This window comes from Protopterus annectens, chromosome 17.part0 (genome assembly GCF_019279795.1).
Source record: "Protopterus annectens isolate FY-2018-M chromosome 17.part0, PAN1.0, whole genome shotgun sequence".
NCBI lineage: Eukaryota > Metazoa > Chordata > Ceratodontiformes > Protopteridae > Protopterus > Protopterus annectens.
The window spans coordinates 153,285,818-153,309,221 of NC_056751.1; the positions used below are offsets into that span (position 1 = coordinate 153,285,818).

The window sequence follows — 23,404 nt, forward strand, 5'->3', positions numbered from 1 at the left end:
GTGCGTGTGTGTGTATGTGTGCGTGTGTGCGTGTGTGCTTATGTGTGTATGTATGTGTGTGTGTGTGTGTGTGTGTGTGTGTGTGTGTGTGTGTGTGTGTGCCCATGGTGGATACCTATGGAAGAACATTTTCCATGACTAGGATAATGGCTATGAGCAGGTTTGGAGCTCCATGTGCCCACAGGGGATATCGAAGGGTAGAATCATGGGGCCATTTGTTTGTAGACTGGTGAGGATTCCCAGGTGATGAGCTTAAGGAGCATCTATGCTCGTGACTGTGATACTGCTGATCAGAGGGATGGCATACTGCATGGCCATAGCTGACAATGAAGCCATCTCAGCAATAGGGTGCAGTCTGATTATGGTCAATATGAATCTGACCACCTCTGACTCAGATCTTTTCACAGCCATGGACTGTATGGCCTGCAGAGGCAGACAAGAAGACAGTCACCATGTGTTTCAATGAAACAGCTGAGGAGGTAAAATTCATCACCAGATATCTGAGCAGCAAAATCTGCTTGCAGTCTCTATACTCCATGTGACTGTGTGGGTGTTTCACACGGTAGTGGTGCTGCGGTAGCGTTGTCACCTCACAGTAAGACGTTGTCCAGTTCGATTCTCAGCTAGAGCATCTTCTGTGTAGAGGCATGCATGAATGAGCATACCTTCGTTGAAGGTTGTGCATCAGGGCTGGTAACTCAGCATGTAAAAATCCACTACCAAACATTAGCGGACCGGAGTTCCGCTGTGGCGACCCCTAACCGGGATAAGCCGAAAGACACAACATACAAGCCATAAAGCACAATCATGATCTCCACAATGCCTTTGTAGACAGCCGTCTGTTCCTGCATACCTGATCTGGGTGCAGGTGTTGCACCAAGATCAGGGTTAGACATGGAAACACTGAGACATGGTGGTGCTGTAACTCTCCATCTCTCCCCTATGGTGAGTATATGTGTATCAGATATAGTGAACATTTAAGATGATATTTGGGCTGGAGACAAATGGGGAGCATCTGCCAGGCTCACAATTACAAGATGCTCACCATGCAATGATGACGTTATAGTGAACAGTCCATGTATCCACAGGAGCTTCCAAAAGGGAGATGTGTGTGTGTAAACTCTGACACTATAGAAGTGTTGCCTCATTGGGCACTGCCATATATATGTTGCCATCATAGTTAGTCTCATGTGACCTCCAGGAATCAGGCATGTGCTGTCCCTTCCCCAGTTAAACCTGTGAAAGCATGAATGCATGATACCTTTGGCAGCACTCATACATATGTCTATACACTCCCCTTTGCCTGTATACTCACAGACAACAGGTTATGTGCACAGCATATGGAAACATACATACCTTGATATGCAGGTTGTTGCTGTTGTAGTTTAGAGGTACTTGTAAAGAGAGAAATGCAGAAAGTCATTGGTGAATCAGTCCCATCACACATGCAGTGCACTGTATCATAGAGGCATGCAGCACTTACTTAGCTAATACTTACCTTGTGCAGCCCCTACTGACACTTAAGTGGTCATTGCCAGCCATGCTCCCACATCCAAACCACTGCTAGGTAAAAAGGTCTACCCCCCCCCCCAGGATATCAAGGACTTCTGTCACTATAAGTCATTTCTGCACTGGATGTCTGCCTCTCTCTGCAGAGGGCATGTCCCTTGCAATGTCCCATGTCTTGTACTTTGTAGCATGTATCATATCAGTTACCGTTTACTGCATCTTTTGGGTAGAGTTAGTTATTATGGCCGCCCACAACATTCATGAACTACACCTCTCCCTGCCACACCGGCTCATGATGCATCTTGTGTTGTGGCATCTTTGCCCAGGAGGTACATTTTATGTGTGCACTGAGGCTGCTGTAACAACTATATCTCTTGGTGATGAAGTATTTCAAACATTTCCTCTTTTAGGGGTCCATGGCAAGCTCTGCACCCTGGTAGGTTGCATATTCAGTCAGCTGTGTGTCAGAAAAAATGTGAAATTCATCAGTCTATGGACACTTCCACCTTCCCCATTAAGAAATTGGTTAGCAGCTCCCTGAATTGCTCTGCACATCCCACCATGCACAAATTGCAGCATTGGTCATAGACTCCCTACATCCCTTCTTAAATCTGCAACTGGCCCCATGTATTGCTGTATTCAACCTGGTACATCCCTTAATACAGAGTAGTGCTGTATCTACTTTGTGTGTGTGTGTGTGTGTGTGAGAGACAACATTCCCTTGTGTCCTTTTATCCCCTAGGTGCCCAGTGCCTACTGTGCCCCTTCACTACAGCTGGATATAATGCCATGCCACTGTTCAGTGTTCCCATTCACACATGCCCAGTGTCATCTGTTTTACTGTCTGTTCTATTTAATGCAGGTTTTGATTATGCTGCTGCTATACATTACCAGCTGGGAATTTTTCATTCAGTATTTGCATTTCCAAGTCCTCACAGTTAGTATGTAAAGTCATATTTACTCCGATTTTATTCTGTATTTATTTATTTATTTATTTATTTATTTAGTTAGTTAGTTTGTTTACTGACATTTGTTCACCAGGAAATTCTGAATGGGTAGCAGCACATTTTCAGTGGAGGCCCAGGGAGAAAAGCTCCAAAGTATTCCAAAACATTTTAAGAAGAATATTTTTTACAATCTTCAAAAATAATTCAAAAAACTTCTACAGCTAAAATAATTATACCAAATTAGGCATAATATGAAAAACATCGGTTAAGAATAGATACAAATTATATGACAAAGATTTAATATTTAGAGAAATATTAGCCAGAGTATAGAGAAATTAAAAGTAAGTTAGTGTAATAGAAACAGGAATTAGGAATTAAAATATGAAGTGAGAAAAAGCAAGCTTATGGTATATTTAAAATTAAAGCAAGGGGAGAGAACTTGATAGAAATAAGGAAGTGAGTGAAGAAGGGAGATTAAGGGCGTGCAATGTATGAAGTGGTATTTGTTCACATTTAGGGATGTAGTTTGTCCTGGTGTTGAACAAGAACAGAGCCAGCTTTTGACTAGGAAGTCTTTCAGAATGGATTTGAAGGATGGGAGGGAGGGTACTGAACTGATGGATACAGGTAAGGAGTTCCACGCCTTAGCAACATGGTATAAGTATAGGCAAAGCCCTGCAGATTTGATAGGTTTGAGGACAGACAGGAATTTTTGGTCATTGTATCATAATGACTGACTGGGAATATAGTTGTGTAGAATGTTATGTAGTGCTGCGCAAGCAGATGGATTCTGCATAATTTACAAGTAGTAGGAAGTTGTGTATATGTTAGCTGATGGGTAGTTCTAACCAATTTAGGCTTTTAGTGCTATTATATAGTAGTGGGATCTGAAAGGGGTATTTGCTGCAAATTTAGCAAATTGTCATACAAAATGAGGCCCATTCTTTATATCATTCTAAGTGCATCTTAGTATGGCAGTTATGCTAATGAGCATTTTGGCGTCACTGTCCCTGAATCGCAGACAGAATGCAATATGCTATCTATACTCACTGGCACTAGTAATGCTCAGCATCATATTAGGAAAATATGTAAGCACTGTGTTCATGCATGCATTCACTGTAGATTGGGTCTGTATCACTTTGTCGAAGGTTCTTTTCCACGAACTTTCATTTATCAACCCTAGCACGGCAAATGTTCACATCAGCGAATGTTCACTTCAATGAACGACTTACCCAGGGAAAGGAATGAGTTGGCCATCATATGATATTTGTCCTTTTCCCCACTGTAGTGTGATCTTGGAATTGGTATATAAAGTTAGGGTGGGTGTGTGTGGAGGGTGAACCCCCCCCCACATGGGTGTGTTTTAAATACTGTACTTTATGTGATGGTCAGAATGCTGGGCAACTTGTTCCTTTCCCTGGGTAAGTCGTTCATTGAAATGAATATTCACTGATGTGAATGTTCACTGTATTAAGGCTGATGAACAAAGGTTCATGTAAATGAACCTTTGAATTGATATAGATCCCTGTAGACCCACAGTGCTACAACACTGTACTGTGAGCATTTAGTAGCACCCAACATTTGCATTGTAGTCCGCCTCATTTGCATTCTTGGTGCTGCCTTATAAAAAGACTTTTTAGATATACAACAGGTGATGGTTTGTTTTTATCAAAACAGCTTTCCATAACATATACACATATGGAAAAACTCTCTTTGATTGCCTGGTTAGTGGGACAAGTAGGTCTTGTCTTTTGGAATGAGCTCTTCTGAAGGTGTATTCCTAATATGGACTTTTCTTAAAGCCCTGAAAAGGACTATTGAGATGGTATTGGAAGTGGAGCACTCAAAAGGGCTGGTGTAGTCCTGAGAAGGACTGTTTATGCTGTCTTTAGATGGCGACTTCTTGTCACTTGTTCCCTCCGGATGTCTCCCTGATGAAGGTTACATGAAAGTGCTGGCTCTCCACTCAGAGATTCCCCCATTTGAACTTCACAAACTAACTGGTTCTACATGTCTGTGTCTGTCACCACTAGCCATCGGCTCAATAAGGTTTTATACTGTTTTGTTTGTGAGTTTTAATTTTTATTGTTGTATATGTATGTTTGCTGCAAATGTAGGTATGTTTTTGTGAAACGATCTTGGGAACCCACCTGAAGTTTCAGAAATGAATAACCTTAATGTCTCAAAATAACCTTTGGAAAAATAACTTATTTTTACACTTGATGAAATGATTATGGTTGAGGCTGCTACACAAATGTATGACATCACAAATGTACCTAAAATAGGATATACAATCACACCAAAAGGGGTAGGAAGAATAAAGGCCATGCCCCCAACAATTCCCTACCAGTTGATTGGTTAGCCTTCTATAGCCCAACCCACAAATTTGTGTATATAAGTAAGCAGCAAAACACTGTAAAATCACTCGGAGTGCATCTTCAATCAATTTTTTGTACGGTGCAGGACTGGAATAAATAAAGGACTTCAGATTGACCTAACTTCAATCCAGTGTCTTATTTCCAGCATCTCTTGTGCACTGTTTAGACCTGTGTGCATGTTGTCTGTGTGGTTTATTTTTAAGTTTGTGGTTGTGCTTTTGTTATTGTCTTTTACGGCCTGAGTAGCCGCTAGTTTGGGCTTACCTTGGACTGTTAATTTTTCTCTGAGAGATATAGGATCCTGATCAGATATAGGATCCTGATCACTCAGTCTTGCTCACTATGGGGAGTGATTGCCAAAAGTCATTTTCAGGGCTGTCTATTTGATATATGAAGTTTCACAAAAGTCCTTTTTAGGACTCGTTTGTCAGGGACGAACCAAATGCCCTTTTCAGGGGACATCCTTACCCCTGGCTGCAGGGCTAAACAGTCCTTTTCAGGACTCCTCAATCTTTCTTTCAATAGGGGCCTTACAGGTCCACCCAGGGACAATTTAGACTTGCACCGTCTTGATACAATACCACACAGTCCTTCTCAGGACTACACCAACCCTTTTGAGGGCTCCTATATCGATATCAGTACCATCTCAATAGTCCTTTTGCAGGACTTATTCAACAGTCCTTAGAAGAGCCATACTAACAAGTCAATCAGGTCCATCCAGGTATAAGTTGGACCTTCACTGTCTAAAGACAGTGCCAACAGTCCTTCTCAGGACTACACCAGCCCTTTTGAGGGCTCCACTTCCAATACCATCTCAATAGTCCTTTTCAGGGCTTTAACAACAGTCCTTATTAGGACTACACCTTCAGAAGAGCTTATTCCAGAAGACAAGACCCACTTGTCCCACTAACCAGGCAATCGAAGAGTGTTTTTCCCTTTGTTTTTATACCTACTTTTCCAGAGCGGGCTACACTCTTGCAGAAAATGATTCCACACTTTGTGCTTTGCAATAACGTATACACACTTTACACTATAGCAAGTAGATATTTTTCAGTCTGATTACTCTGGCATTCTGTAAAAGCTCTTGATCCATTAAAAGCTGATCTAATTTCCTACACAATCATTGCAGTAATATCATTCTAGTTGGCATGTAATTGTGATATGACTGTTTATTCAAATCATAACACTTGAGTGTGGAACGCTTAGTTATGCCCTGTAAGTATTTCAAAGTTCTTTTTTTGCTATACACCCCAATAAATATCACACCATGTTTTAGTAAAGGTTTTTACTGTTCTACTTACTTGTGTCAGGTTTGATATAAACTTAGAAAGGTAATGCCACATTCCTAGAAATCTCAAGATAACCTTTTTGTAATCAGTAATCTGCATTATGGCTCTTACTTTCCAAATTCCTGTTTTCTAACTTTCTGAAGAAAAAGAATATGATCCATTCATCTCAGCCTTGCAACTCTGATTTTACATGTAATCTTATTTAACTTGAAGTTATTCTTTGTTCAAAGTATTTCGGTAATTCAGGCAGTTCCACATTATGCTGGTTCTTGATCTGGCCCCATACTAGCATTTTTTTTTATTTATGTTAACACCACCATAAAACTGTTTGCTTATATGTGCAACATCTGTATGAAACATTTCAGGTGCTGAGCCAAAACCAAATGGAATTCTTTATAAATGTATTTTCTCCTAGGTGAAGTAGATATATGCACATTAAAGTGTTTATTTTTTTATTTTTTAAGTGCACATTATTGCTATACCTATGTCACTACCTTTTTCTTCCAAATTATAAAATCAGTAAATGAGCTCCAGTTCAGAACAGAAAATTAAATACTCATACTTGTATTTATAATAGCAAAACAACTGTAGAATGAACTGGACAAATGGTGTATCTGTAGTTTATTACAAAATACTATGATATTAAACTTTTGCATAATGCTTCTTCATTTTATTTAGCTTATAACAATCTGTATTCCAGATTTGCACATTGACCCAAGTGGATTATTGAAACTATTATTTCTGTAGCTATGTTGCCTTTATGACAAAGGATTAATTTTTACCCCTGTGCACATAAATAGGTTTAAGCTTTAATTCCTGTTCAATAATCATGATCTTGTAATTCTTTTTGTATAGAGAAAATGCTACAATACACACCAGACTTCATTTTAAACTATCGTCCGACACAGAAATAGATGGCTACATAACATGGTAAATCTCACCCACACTAGTTGAGTGTGCAACTGAGCATCTGTGCAAGTTTAACCCTCAGGATGCAACCAAAAAAGACACAAGGAAGCAGAATGAGTATCACTGCATGATGTAGGCTGGAAATGACAGCGTCTAAAAACAACAGCTAGCCATTAAGCGCAACAGGAAAGGACTTCTACAGAAATGCTAGAAAAGGCAGTATTGCAGACTCTCCTTGTAGCTAAAACAAAACTATATACTGAAATAAAATTTCAAAACTGACAGAATTTTTAGGAACTCCTACTTTACCACTTGAAACATATCAACAGGACCATTGCATACCTCTCAAACTCTTAGAGCAAGAAATCTGGACAAAGCAATAAATAATGGGGGGAGGGCAGAGGTCCAAAATAGGGACATTTTTTAAAAATTGCACTTGTAAACTTAAACTTAGAAAGTTGATAGAATAACAGCTTTTCCATTAGCACTAATTTTCTGAAGGATATGAAGATTGAAAATCAAATGTCTACCATTATTTTGTGACTTCACTCCTCAATGATTTGCCAGTGATTTCCCAGAAAACTTCAACTTTATGAGAAACAGACCAAAGATATAAGTAAAAATTCTGGACATTCTGCAAAAATTTGGATAGTTGAGAGGTATGCGACCATACAGAAATTCATTACCTCAAATACAAAACTACCCATTCATGGATTTTTTGAACTCAAACTAAAAGTGATTTAAACAGAAAACTATCTCTACTATACCAAAAGAATTATGTTACTAAATGACTCATTCAAAACGTGAATGGGTCACCAATCATTCTTTATCCTCACCTACCAAAAAATCATAATACCCATAACAAAGCAAACATTACTGTTTATTCTTCCTATATAAACCCAACTAATTTGTTTTACCCAACCAATCTTGATAGAAAATCTGTCATACTGCCTGTAGCATTTTGTATGTCAAATTCACATAATCTAACACGTCTGAATGACTTCAATAGAGTTCTTATGTGCCTTCAAAACATGGCATAATCAGTCACCAATTTTATTAAAATTCAAGCCACAAGTTCCACCAAGAACCACATTCATATTCTTCCCAAAGCTGTGGAATACATTTTCATTCAACCTTTGCAATATTTAAAGTATTATTGCAATTTTTGTATTTTTCAGGGACCAGAATACAAAATAATTGCTGCTTACTGTTTCATGTAATCCTGTTTGCAAAAAATAATTTAATAGCTATTTCAACTTTTTTGAACAAATTCCATAGTTTGATGCATTCTGAGAAAAAGTGTACTTCCCAGTCATAGTTTTGTCCAGCATCTTTCCTGAGAGTCTGTTTATGTTTTGTATAATTTTTTAGGTGTGGACAAAGGCATATATTATATTCTCCATGCAAGCACACATAATTGTAGTGAAGAGTAGCAAAGTGTCATTCATTTATTTCTAAATCTTGTATTTTTATCAGTTTTGTGCCAAAATGTTTTCAGTATTACATATAATTGATCTTACTCAGACTTTTATTCATCTGTGATACTAAATGAGAACCTTAATTAAGTTTACCAAATATTTGTATCCAGCAATCTACAAAGTATGTACTTTTTGAGGCTGCTGTATATTTTAATTCTCTTAACTAAGAATTTTTTTACATTAACGTATTATGACAATCTTAATAAACTGAATAAGAGATGGCAGCGCAATAGCAATCCAGCGATATCCCAATGCAATTGAAGTAAAATCCAATAGTATGCCAATGCAGATGAAATAAATCCAGGTAAAATAAGGAATCCAAGCTTATTGAAAAGTTAGGTAAGCGCTTTCGGCTGTGACACCAGCCTTCTTCAGACAACCATTACAATAAAATAAACTTCTTATATAGTGATCTGTATTCACTAATTACAATCAATTATCCAATTAATTACTCAATAGTTAACAGTTGCATTGAATTAAATATAAAATGGTTATAAGTGTACATACATAAATGTATGTTTAAAATATTTGTTTAAAATACATGTTTACATATGTCATAATAAATATATATATATATATATATATATATATATATATATATGTATATATAATTCATATTTTTAAATAATTCTGTCATATCTGTATAATTCAATAGACTTCTCTATGTTTCCTGCATATCTTAACTCATATTAAGCAGTTTAACACAACAATCTCAGCTATACTCACACATTCTTATTTTGTTATTCCTGTTGCACAAGCATTACAGTACAGTCAGAAGCAACGATAGTACTAATGTGCTTACTTTGTATCCTGTCCACTCTCACTACTACATATAAAATCCTTATTGTTCTGTCCTTAACCAGTAACAAAGTATTAGGATCATAAGAATGAAAAAGTTGTGTTTTCATCTCTGATTTTGTGTGAACAAAGGGTTGTTCTGTGATATAGCATGAACAACAACTTTTAGTTAATGCAGTATCAGTAACCTGATGGTGGTCAACAGACTTCCAAGTAACTGGCTTACTGCATGTTTTACCTTATAGCACTGTATTTTTAGGTATAATATAATGACATAAATGACAATAAAAGCACTAGATATAACTATGTGTGCTTCAGTTTTTTGTTTACCCTGTCTGCCTCCATAAGCCTTTTACCTGCCATTTGGTTTTCAAAGTTAGCCTGGATTATATTTGCCACAGGTCCTACTGTACATATTACTTTATTCTGTCTCTTGACTAGTCATCTATGTTGTGCTAACTTGGGAATCATTAGAGTGTCAACGTCTTCTTGAGCTTCAGCAGAATTGTTTTCTTCTGTTATAAGACCTAATGGTAATAATATAAACAATATTGTAAGTGTTGGTAGATGATAACGCATCCACAGGTAATCCTAGAATGAATATTAGAACTGCTTTTGCATTGAATGGCACTATGAAGAATATGGAAGGGCTTACCACTTGACTTAAAATATTATATGAGTTTGTAATTTGAAATTAAATCTAGTGATACTGGCATTCTCTTTTTGATTGTCTATCAGTTTAAATATGAGTTTGGTGTTGTGTAGCATTTACATTATTTTGAAGAAGCCATGGAATGTTGCACTTATCAAAGCACTGGTCCTCTCCCCATTTCATTCTATTATCTGAGTTGATCCCATTAGGCCTTTGGCCTGTTTTCATTGGACACATGAAGTGGCATTTATATTAAAGCAAGGACCATACCTGTGGTGTATGACTGTTTCAGTTACACAACAATTCAGATAATTAGCCAAAAGTTCAATACTTAAGATAGTCAAAAAGTCTGCGGACCTCTGTGCATAGATGGATAAAACCTTAACTATGATGCAAATAACCCGAGTTTGATAAATGGCTCAAGTACCTGATGGAGATTGTAGGGAGCTTGGCATGACTAATAAGGCTGTGTTCACCTTTCCCAAATTGAAGGATGAGGGAGGACATGTAGGCAGAAATAAACTGCTCATCTAGCCCTCATGGAGGCTGAGAATTGTGGCTGGGCTGAGTGAGTTTAGCCCGAGGAGTGTTTAAATCCTTTGGCCAGGGGTGACACTGCTCCAGTAACTAAGCCTCATAGCTCACCTCATCCTCCAGAATGATACCACTACATGGGGATCAGGATTATCTACTTCTGCTAACTTCACTGATGGCTTCCAAGGTCACTCACCTCCTGTGAGATCCTCTCTGTTGTTAGCTTATAAGTAAGGGCTAGTGACCCCATCCTGGGAGGCTAGGTGGCTCATCCAGGTTGCATCTGCAGACTGACATGACCTGGGGCTGTGGAGAACCATGCTGCCACAGGGGCATGTGTAACTCAAATCCAGCATTTAACTGTGGTAGATATATCTGAATGAGCAATTCACCAAAAATTGCATTACTGATACCCTCATTGTAAGTGTATAAAATCCATAATGCTATGCACTCCATGCAAATTAATACTACATATTCCAGTCCTGCATTCAGCACTCCCTTGATTTGAAGTCAATAACCATCCGTGAACAGAAGCAGATGAGTCCAATTAGATTCATATATAGGTTCATAGGTTTATAGGTATGTACTATGCAAATGATCACAGGGTTTTCTTAAGCCTAGACATGCATCCCAAATCTCTGACAAGTTGGGAGATGAACCATTTTCAAGCTGGGGCCTGGGAGATGAACCATTTATAGACTGCCTGTGTCCATTCGAGACATACACTAGGTGCATAACCAGGGATGAGTATCACAATTTTGTACTAAAGTAATGGCAAATGGGACAGATTTTCTAAGGGGAAGTGAATAAAATACTACAGACATCAGTATTAGGGCACATCACTGTAGTGAATGTGAATGTGTGTGTGTACTATGCATTGAACATAATAATCCATCATGTCAACAAGGCTGTTTTAATGGCATTTAAGTTAATTAGCAGTGATTGTTAAAAGAGTACATGTCTGTGGTGAAACAGTGCAGAAATAAGCTGAAAGCAGTTTGTAATATGAAGCAAGATAACAGTGAGCATTTAAAAACGTTTGGCTTTGTGGTCTTGATGAAAAACTTTGAGGAATTTGATGTATGCATATGAAGAATAATAGAGCTAAAGAGATGCAGTATGAGTTCTGAGTGCATGTGCGGCTACACACATGCATGCACGCACACACACGCATGCACATAAATGCACACACACACACACACACACACACACACACATACACACACGCACATAAATGCACATACACATGCACACACACACACACACACACACACACACACACACACACACACACACGTACACACACACACACACACACACACACACACACACACACACACACACACACATACACACAACATAGGCGATGAGGAAAGTTAGAAAGGAGGAGGAAAAAAATCTTTGTTAGGAACAAAAAATAGGAATAATAGCTAGATGCACAAACTGATGTGAGGAGGAGTATGAAAGTAAGATGTAACTGAGTGATGTACCACAAAGAGAACAGTTATTAGAATGAGAACTGTGGTGTAATGCAAACACATTTTAGTTATTAGCTTGTCCTTCTGCTTCAGATACAGCGTACAGAGATTAAGTGAACTGTATGATTAAATACATGTAAACTGGTATTCATAAACATAGTACACAGACGTATACAAACCTTGTGCACACTTTTAGTATACCACCAATGACAGTGATTCAGAGATAAGAACTTTGGTAGTTCCCAGCGGCATACAATAGCTCCTGTTTTACTGAATGGCACACATGAATGCCTAGTATCCCAGTGCATACTATATGCTCCTGTGTTCAAGCTGGCAGGCATTGTTGTGTAGAATGACAGCAAAGTGATACAAGGCACTGAAGTACAACACTGTCTGTCTTACAAATTAGCCACATTTAGATCCTTGCAGAGGCATACTGTATCATAAGTAAGTGCTGTAAACCACTGTACTATGGCCTACCATCATACCTGACTCTCATAAAGAAATTACAGTTATTAGACATGAGGGTATACCTCAGGACCTTGTCATACTGTGGTAATGAAGGATCTAGTGCTAAACAAGCTCCCATTGATGAGAGCTCACCAGCATCACTGTGTGGAAGCAGGACAAAGTAATGTGTGGTAGCAGGTTTGCCCATACCATAGAGAACTCTGTTGCTGGCAGGAGGTTTTCAGGCATTCAGTGGAACTTTTATTTCCTTTGTTTTACTACGGCATATGCTGGTAGAGTTTTTATTGTCATGCACTGGATTTAATGTTTTATTTCATTTGTTTTACTGTGTTAGCCACATGCTGGGGTGTGTGGGGGGGTTTACAACTCATTTGTATAAATGCAGTTACACTCCTATAGGTTAAACCACTGTGAGCGGGCAATACTTCAACACTGCTGGCTCTAGGAATTGCATATGACTAATAAAGGATGATTTGCAAATGCACTCCTACATTGAGTTCTATGTTAACACAAGGGGGAAGACAGTGTATGTAATCTTGTCCCATTATATATTGATAGTTGTGAACTGCTACAGCCTTCGTATGCAGATTTTCTGCACACCAGCCCTAGTCCACTACTTGACAAAACTTATGAATAATGCTCAAAGTTTCTAGACTTGTTTTATTACACTTGGATACAAACACTGTACAGACTATTTTATGCTTGAGTTTTGATACTAGGTTGATAGAGGCATGCTCTTCAGATAAAATGTACATGAAAACAGCAGACATACTGTACAAAAAAGAAGGAAATGTGGTAAGGTATTCATGACGGTAAAAAAATATTGATTATCCACAAGGAGAATTCATTCTGCATCTGTGTCTGTATTAAAGTGTATTAGGATCATAGAATAATAAGTTATACAAGGCAATCAGTCTAGTAGCCAGTTATGCCCTACCAAATAATCACCCCAGTGTATACCACCTCTTTCAAGGAGAGCGAGGCTCATAAGTTCCAGTGTAAATGTATCGATATCCATCCAATTGTCTAACTTACATTTGGAGGAAGACAAAGAGTAACATTTCTTGACCTGCAAAGGAAGGCTGTTCTAGAGCAGGGGGAGACACTGGTAAAAAATCTGTCCCGCCATCAAGTCTCATTGATGTCCTGATGTAGATTAAGATCTCTGGCCCTACAGGTAGTTACACCATTTGACTTTCTAAGAAAAAGGAAATAGAGAATGACAGTATCCCTGCCAGCACAGTAAGTGAGGGACAAATCTCCCCTTAGAAATCTGTAACCACAGAGCATAGGAACAAGGCTTCCAGGCTTTCCTTGCACGAAAATGTTTGAGGCCAGAGATTATTTTGATTAGAGACCTCTGCAACTTGTTAAACTCTGTGTGTCTAGTAAGATACATGTCAAAGGGTATATTGCATTCTATAATTGGTCTGAACAAGGCAAAATAAATGGGAACAATCACTTCCTTGGATTTGGAAGAAATACACTTGGCAATTAGTTATAAAATATAAAAGGATTTCCTTACCACAATAGCCACATGGTAATCAAAGGAGAAGGAGGTATCTACCCAGGTGCCTAGATCTGTGACCACTGTTTCAGTAGATAATGGGGTGTTTTCTATGCTGTATGCTGCAGTGACAGTTTCCCAAAGGGGATAATGCTACATTTCCAGACATTAGTTTCAGCATTTTTTTCTATGCACCAGGTGTTTGTCCAAGAAAGTTAATTTTGTAGGGTGTATATATTTTTGGGGTTTTGACAATTGTGTCCAATTTGTAATCATCAGCAAATCTGATCAGTCAGACATTTTCAGTATTAAGGTCAGAGAAGTAAATGCCAAACAGGACAGTTCCAAGCACAGATCCGTAAGAGGTACCACTGGTCATGGTCTCTCTGTTGGAAAAATTGCCTGCTAGATGGACGGTGTGCCTTCTATCCTTAAGGCTGTTTGCTACCCAACTTAACATATAGGGACCAATGTTTATGGCCGATAGCTTATTGACAATACCTTCATGTGCAATGATGTCACATGTCTTGGCAAGACTGAGATAAGCAGTATGGTCAGGGGGACAACTGTCCATTGCTTGAGTGACCTTCTCAAAAAAATAAACAAAAATTAGAAAGAGCAACTTTTCTTTTACAAAGCCAAATTGTTGTGGGTTGAGCCTAATGAGATTTTTGACGTCATGATTCATGAGGCTGGTAAGAATGTGTTCCATGGCTTTACAGACCAAACTGGGAACTCCAATTAGTCTGTAGTTTCCAGGGTTAGTGTGTTGGGTCTGCCCTTGTGGAGGGGCATTACTATGTAGTATGTCAGAAATCAAGGACTTAGCCTGTAACTAGGCTCAAGTGTAATGCATGTTTGACACTGTAATTAGCTAACCCAGTATGTTATTGGGACCCATAGAGAAAGCATTTTTAGTTTTAGAAAATACCTTTAGGACATGTTCCCTTGTGGTAGTAGGGGGTTGGCAACTCAAAGATAATTGGAGTGGGGATAGAAGTTTCTGGGAAAAAATTGTATCAAACCTGTTTGCAGGAATATTTACTGTTTTTTTTTGGCTTAATATGAGACCACATTGCAAATTATTTCTTAGTTTTCTGATGTAAGGACTAATAGCTATCCTTTGCCTCGGATGCTAGCCTCAGTTTATGGGATGCTATGCTGGTCTTTATAATGGCCTTAAGTACTTGGTAAGGTATTTTTATATTATCCATGCTGGAGGAAGAGAGTTCTTGCCCTAACTAGTGTTTTAAGGAGTTTCTTTATCTTATTATAAAGTTTGTTGATATCAACTATCCACCAGGATATTTTCCTTTTTTGTAGTTTCCAAGTCTAGTTAATTCTAGTAGGTGCTGTTATATCCATGCATTTATCTAAATGAGATTACAAATTCTTAGTATAACTTGGCTGCATACTCATGGTCAACTGAATGTTTTGGGTGAATTAGATATTTCATCATATTAGGCACTCCTTTTGAAGTCACTAAAGAGGGTGGTACTCTTTACTGAGGGAATGGAGGGTCTGACAGTAAAGGTCATGAGTTGCTGGCCTGACTTAATTGAAGAGGAGTCAATCAGGGGAATAGAACAGGCAGTGGCTGTGTTAGTGAGGAGCAGACTGAGAATGTTTCTGCCCTAAGTGGGTTTGAGGACAATTTAATCCAGGCAGTTTTTATTTACCCAGTTCAGAATTTGCTGTGCATAATCTATATTGGAGGTGTAGGTGCTCCAGTCTGTAGAAGGGTAGTTGAATTCATTAAGGATTGCTGTGTTATTGCCTGTAGTGTTATTTTCAAGGAATGCCAGGAACTGTGAATGTTCATCTTGGGTAATGGAGGGGTATTTATAACAGCCAATAAGTTGGAGGCTTGACTTGTCTAAGGTAAGATGGAGTTCTATGAACTCTCTATATATGTATCTTTGGGTAGTGGAATTGAAAGGATTTAGTCTCTGACAAACACTTAGACTCCACTGCCACTTCCAATGGGCCTGAAGGCATGGTGGGCACAGAACTCCAGCACTGAGGGAGTGCTTTCATTACAATTGAACCATGCCGCAGTAACTACACATACCTGGACACTTTCCAGATGCAGAAGTACCTCAAGGTCAGGGACTTTGTTGTTGAGACTGCTGGTATGAGAAGAGCCACATTGATGTTATCCAGTTTCAGATTTAATGAAATTTTATATATATATATATATATATATATATATATATATATATATATATATATATTAGAGGAACACTGCCTTAAAAAGGGACTATGGGGCAGAACAAGACGTTACCAGTATGCAGAACCTGTTGAACAAGAGATTTTAAACCACCATTGGCAAAGAAACACAGGTAATCAATCAACTCATTGGCCCTCCAATACATACCAGATCCCTCTAGAATGACACCAGCTACTTAGCCAATTGTTAAACACAATTCTCATGCTCCTACCTAAAGCACCTCCTTCAATTCTGTTTTCTATCCTTTTACTCCCTCCTTTTTTCTTTTCTTCTACAAAAGAATCGATAGATACATGACTACCTAATGAGCATTTTCTTTGCCAGTCTGGTTTAAATGTGAATAATATGATTTCCTATTCTGCTAATGCTACTTAATATGTAGGACTGAATATTGTCTATTAATATTAATGTAATGTAATGTAAAATTATGTATATGTGAAAGTAATTTAATGTAATGTTTTTTTCTTGTGGAGCTTTTCTCCCCAGGTCTCCACTGAAAATGGGCCGACATGGCCCACTGGACTATCCCGGTCAACAAATGCAAATAAAATAAAAATAAATAAAAATGATCTTCTCCTCATATTGAGCACCATTCTTGGTGATGGAGTTTTCCACTCAAAACCAGAGTTTACCCTTATCTGATCATTGCATAGCAAGTTTCAGCCTGTCTTTCTGCATGCCACTCGGGTTTTACTCACCAGGTTGATAACTCCCACATGAAATACATTCATGATGTAGTCCCACTTGGTGGGGAAAGGGACTTCATGGTTATGTCAGTAATCCTGGCTCTCTCTCTTGAGAGACAGTTATCTCCAACCTGTCCTTGTCTAGAAAATGCAAAAAAATTGTACAAAATATGTCTAACAGCAGAGTCACCAACCACTAAAACATTCTTATCAGAGGCTAGCTTATGATTAATATATATGGTACTTTATCTTTCTATAAATCTTTGCTTTACGTATATCTTTTTCCTGTAATGTACAAAAAGTTAACTTTTTTTTTTGTCCTATGACTATGACCATAAAATGGATTCATGGTAGGTATCATATAATGATTTATGTATACAAGCAAAGCATTCTGGACAATTTAATCAACTTTCATCATTAGAAAAGCAACTAGTTACATTGTGGTTTCAGTATTGCATTGTCACATGTTACTTTTCATTGTAAGGGGTTTTACCTGCACAGTCTAGTTGGCAACATGTCTTAATAAGAGTCTCACATTGCTAGAAATAGAATAGAATATTGCAGCATCTACACTAATTAAGGCAATGAGGCATTGTGGGTTCAATATTTCATAATGTCACAGCAGGAATTTGCAACTCCATGACTATTTCCAGGAGGCTAACCTTATGAGCAAAATAAAATGCAAAAAATTGTACACTTTATGTATTGAAAACTGTATAATTTTGTCATTGCCTACATTCATAAATAACTAGACGTGCAGTCCAGAAGAACATTAAGGAGTCTGCACCAATTTCACAGTCGCTCCACAGTCCACAGCACTGTTTGGTTATGTGATTTGTTCTGAGTTTCATAGTAGGCAAATGGAAGCAGAAAGAATCAAACCTTTGACAACAGGAAGTAGCTCATAACAGGTCATAGCCATAAACCTCTTTGCAAACTGTCAGAAAATGTTGGCACTGTTTTATTATATTTTACTACTGTGAGTCAAACCTAGGCTGCTTGGTTGAAATCCAAAAATTCTAACTGCTAGTTGATACAGGAAACCCATGTTTAGGTTATTCCCAGTTACAAGAATTCCCAAGTTACAAGAATATATTATTTACACTTGCTTCAAAAAGTCCACCCATGCAGTATATCTGGCAGGATTTGAAAATATTACAAACTTTTGTGTCTGCGAATTGTAGAACTCTGAGAATTCAAGATTAATTTAAGGTTCAAAGTACATATGAATAAGTCATGATGTCCTGGTATCATTAGTCATTCTTAAGTAGGTGTAATGCTCTTGATTTAGATTATGTTGATGCAGCTTTGTTAAAGTTTCTATCACCATTAAGTAGCACATCTAACATTAAGAAATCGATTGATTCAAGGAGACACACTATCTGTTATCTCACAGTGCTAGCTGCCTATGCAGTACATAAATCACTAATTGTGATTAGGTGTGTAGTCTCAACTCTTTTGGCTGTAATATTTAAATTTTAGAAAGTCACCTCCCGACTGAATTTGAAACTTTCAGAATATGGCTGATAAAGTCATATGTTGGTCCAGCAAACAACTAGATATGCGACACTGGAATGAAATGTAATGCATACTCTTTTTCTTCACTTTAAAGTCCACCTAGTAGTTATGAATTTATTGAGTTAATATTTTTGTTTAGCTTTTACATAGACCTTCCTCATGTTACACAGAACTTTTCTTGACATGTTTATGTCTAACCCATAACTTCCACATGGTGACTCTTCTTTATACCTAACTAACGACTGTTATACCTTGATACATAACAGATATATCTTGCCATTTTAAAAGAGGAATAAGATTAAAAAAAGGAAGAAAAAGAAAAATAATCTATTATCATGGCACAGTTTCTATAAGTTGAAAGTTTCTTATATTAGGCTTGTTCAGTGTCATATGCAGTTGCTTTAGCTGAACTCTTTCAACATGTTTCTGCTCTGTTAAAGCTTTAATAAAATTTGCTGGTAAATAAATATATCCCTAATTGTTTTCAATGACACAGAAGAAACCACATTTACACTATTTGACTGAAGAACACAGAAGGGTATAAAGCACATGGTGAAGCATAAGCCACAGAAGTTCCAAAGCCTTGAAGTGCTGCACAGGCAGTAAGCCATGTTCCATGGCCTTGTAGTGCTGCACAGGCAGTAAGCCATGTTCCATGGCCTTGTAGTGCTGCACAGGCAGTAAGCCATGTTTCACAACCTTGAGTGCTGCACAGGCAATAAGCCATGTTCCACGGCCTTGTAGTACTGCATAGGCAATAAGCCATGTTCTACTACCTTGTAGTGCTGCACAGACAGTAAGCCATGTTCCACAGCTTTGTAGTACTGCACAGAGAGTAAGCCATGCTCCATGGCTTTGTAGTGCTGCACAGGCAGTAAGCCATGTTCCACAGCCTTGTAGTGTTGCACAGGCAGTAAGCCATGTTCTATGTCCTTGTAGTGCTGCACAGGCAGTAAGGCATGTTCCATGGCCTTATAGTGCTGCACAGGCAGTAAGCCATGTTCCACGGCCTTGTAGTACTGCACAGGCAGTAAGACATGTTCCACGGCCTTGTAGTGCTGCACAGGCAGTAAGCCATGTTCCAGGGCCTTGTAGTGCTGCAAAGGCAGTAAGCCATGTTCCATGATTTTGTAGTGTTGCACAGGCAGTAAGCCATGTTCCACAGCCTTGTAGTGCTGCACAGGCAGTAAGCCATGTTCCATGGCCTTGTAGTGTTGCACAGGCAGTAAGACATGTTCCACTGCCTTTTAGTGCTGCACAGGCAATAAGCCATGTCCCACGGCCTTGTAGTGCTGCACAGGCAATAAGCCATGTTCCACGGCCTTGTAGTGCTGCACAGGCAATAAGCCATGTTCCACGGCCTTGTAGTGCTGCACAGGCAATAAGCCATGTTCCACGGCCTTGTAGTGCTGCACAGGCAATAAGCCATGTTCCACAGCCTTGTAGTGCTGCACAGGCAATAAGCCATGTTCCACTACCTTGTAGTGCTGCACAGACAGTAAGCCATGTTCCACAGCTTTGTAGTACTGCACAGAGAGTAAGCCATGTTCCATGGCTTTGTAGTGCTGCACAGGCAGTAAGCCATATTCCACAGCCTTGTAGTGTTGCACAGGCAGTAAGGCATGTTCCATGGCTTATAGTGCTGCACAGGCAGTAAGCCATGTTCCACGGCCTTGTAGTACTGCACAGGTAGTAAGACATGTTCCACGGCCTTGTAGTGCTGCACAGGCAGTAAGCCATGTTCCAGGGCCTTGTAGTGCTGCAAAGGCAGTAAGCCATGTTCCATGGTTTTGTAGTGCTGCATAGACAGTAAGCCATGTTCCACAGCATTGTAATGTTGCACAGGCAGTAAGCCATGTTCCATAGCCTTGTAGTGCTGCACAGGCAGTAAGCCATGTTCCATGGCCTTGTAGTGTTGCACAGGCAGTAAGACATGCTCCATGGCCTTTTAGTGCTGCACAGGCAATAAGCCATGTTCCACGGCCTTGTAGTGCTGCACAGGCAATAAGCCACGTTCCACGGCCTTGTAGTGCTGTACAGGCAATAAGCCATATTCCACCACCTTGTAGTGCTCCACAGACAGTAAGCCATGTTCCACAGCTTTGTAGTACTGCACAAACAGTAAGCCATGTTCCATGGCTTTGTAGTGCTGCACAGGCAATAAGCCATGTTCCATGGCCTTGTAGTGTTGCACAGGCAGTAAGTCATGTTCCACAGCCTTGTAGTGTTGCACAGGCAGTAAGCCATGTTCTATGGCCTTGTAGTGCTGCACAGGCAGTAAGCCATGTTCCATGGCCTTATAGTGCTGCACAGGCAGTAAGCCATGTTCCACGGCCTTGTAGTGCTGCACAGGCAGTAAATCATGTTCCATGGCCTTGTAGTGCTGCACAGGCTGTAAGCCATGTTCAAGGAACTTGTAGTGCTGCACAGGCAGTAAGCCATGCAGAGATACAAGCATGACTACTTCTCCCCACAAGCCCTGTGATGCAGACATCACTATGTAGTTATTAATGTGGTCACTGCCTAGGGCTGTGTCTCTCTCATCTCCCAACCCTTAGATTGACACAGTATGCTTAATATCTAGCCTTGTCCCCTCCCATCCGTTACAGTATAACAGCAGTGCAAATTGTCCAGGAGCTACTTCTTCTGCCTCCTGAATTGTGAGACACTTCTTCTTCTTTCATCTTCTCCCGGTTAGGGGTCACCACAGTGGATCACCTGTCCGATCATGATTGGCAGTGGAGTTTTACGGTGTCGAGTTGCCAGCCCGGCACCCAAACTTCCACAGAAGGCACACACACACTCACACCTAGGGCCAATTTAGAGTGTCCAATCCACCAGCAGCATGTCTTTGGGATGTGGGAGGAAACCGGAGCACCAGGAGGAAACCCACGCAACCACAGGGAGGACATACAGACTCCGCACAGAAGGCACCCCAGCTGAGGATCGAACCGGAGAACCTCTTGCTGTGAGGCGGCAACACTAACCGCTGCACCACCATGGCCGCCCCCTGAATTGTGAGACACTACTGCTCATCATTTGTGGGTGATCCCCCCCCCCAAAGAAGTAGCATAGCTATAAATGCACTTGCTGTCCATCTGATCTCCAACCAAGCTATAACATGCAAATTCACATGCCTTTATACACTGCTCATTTTTCAGGGAAGCTCCTCATCTATCCCTGATGTCACTATACACTGCTCACTGTCCAGGAAATCCCCCCTCTATCCCTCATATTACTATAAACTGCTCACTGTCCATGGGAACTCCCCATCTAGCCCTGATATTACTATGTACTGCTTACTGTCCAAGGGAGCTCCCCATCTGTCCCTGATGTTACTATACACTGCTCACTGTTCAGGGAAACTCCCCATCTATCCCTGGATTGCTGCAGCACACCAATGTTCAGTAGAGCAGGTTAAGATCTTAATTGAGAGAGATCTGTTCAAGCAAAATAAAGGAAGAAGTAATGAATATATGCTCGGATTTGAATGTACAACTGAGTTTTTCAAGGTTAGATACTGTGTTAATGGGATTAATGAAATGCTCATATCCTATGAAATGGATCTGATTGATAGGAAAATCACAAATTGAAACTTGAATTGTGAGACTATAGCAATGGGAAGGCATTCCTCTGGAAACAAAATTAGATTCCAGTAATTCATCACATGTAGGGAGACGTTTTAAAACATTTTCTGCAGTTTCTTTGTGCCTTCAAAAGACATGGGCACAGTTATGGAGGGACATTCCTTTCCTCCATTACTATCAGCACTGGATTCTACAGAACATGTTGAACATTTTTGTCAGAATTCCAACGGAGAAATCCAGCAGAAGAGTAGGAAAAGAGGTAGAAACAACTGGGGACAATACAACTATGGGGATGGACAATTAATCTTTAAAGTAATATGCACTGTTATTGGATAAAGGTGTATGCTTGGGTTATTTTTCTTGGCAGGATATATAAAAATGTTTAGTATTAATACATGTCAGATTGCTACATTTTATTGGCTTCCTTAGCTACATAAAAGCATTGAGATTTTAAGTGGTCATCCCATAGTTCAGCACAGAAATATTTTCTTCATAATCTGGGGGTACTCTTACATGAATATTTGATATCATATGTAGTGAAAATTCCATCTTGTCTTAAATATATGCCAGACTTCTTAGAGAAAATCAAAGGGATAAGATAGAATAGAAATATGTATTGGTCAGTGATGGATGTTACAAGCCTGTATACACCAACATTCAGCATACTCATGGGATACAAGCGTTGTATTATTATTTGGGGATAGTCACAGTGGTGCAGAGGTTAGCATTGTCACCTCAAAGCAAGAAGTTCTCCGGTCCAATTCTCAGCTGGGTTGCCTTCTGTGCAGAGCCTGCATGTCTACCCTGCAGTCACATGGGTTTCCTCTGGGTGTTCCAGTTTCCTTCCACATTCCAAAGACATGCAGTAGGTGGTTTGGACACTATAAATTGGCCATAGGTTTGAGTGTGTGTGCTAGTTAGTGGTGCGGCTGAACTACTGTGGCAGTGCTAGTCACCCGGCGGTGTAAACCTTGGCTTGAGATGATTGTCACTGTTGAAGTGACACCCAGACCCCATGTGCAAAATGGGAAAAGAGGGAGTTGAGTATGGATGGATGATTGGAGTCGCCTATCTAATTATGGTATAGAGTTGTTAGTGTTTTGCTTGAAAATAATATCTTTGTGTTTAATGATGAATTTTTTCACAAAATTCAAGGTATAGCAATGGGGGTGCCATTTGCCAAAATGTATGCGACTATTGTAATGGCTAAAGTTGAGGTTGAATATGTGTATCAGCATTCCTTCTTTAGAAAAAAATGTTCCCAAATATTTTCATTTTATTGATGATTTGATCTTTATTTGTCAAGGGGTTATTGAGAATGTTGATGATTTTATTAATGATCTGAAAAATAATAGCTTTGGGTTTAAGTTTGATGGAATACAAATGGGGAAACAAGCATCTTTTTTTGTATTTAGATTTGTTGGGTTGGGATT

At 39.3% G+C, this 23,404-nt stretch overlaps 1 protein-coding gene across 1 annotated transcript in view; it reads right to left on the reverse strand.

Annotated features, from left to right (window-relative positions):
- Window positions 1-23,404, reverse strand: part of LVRN (laeverin) — a 1,030,506-nt gene that overhangs the window by 709,258 nt on the left and 297,844 nt on the right. The gene's annotated exons all lie outside the window — the stretch shown is intronic.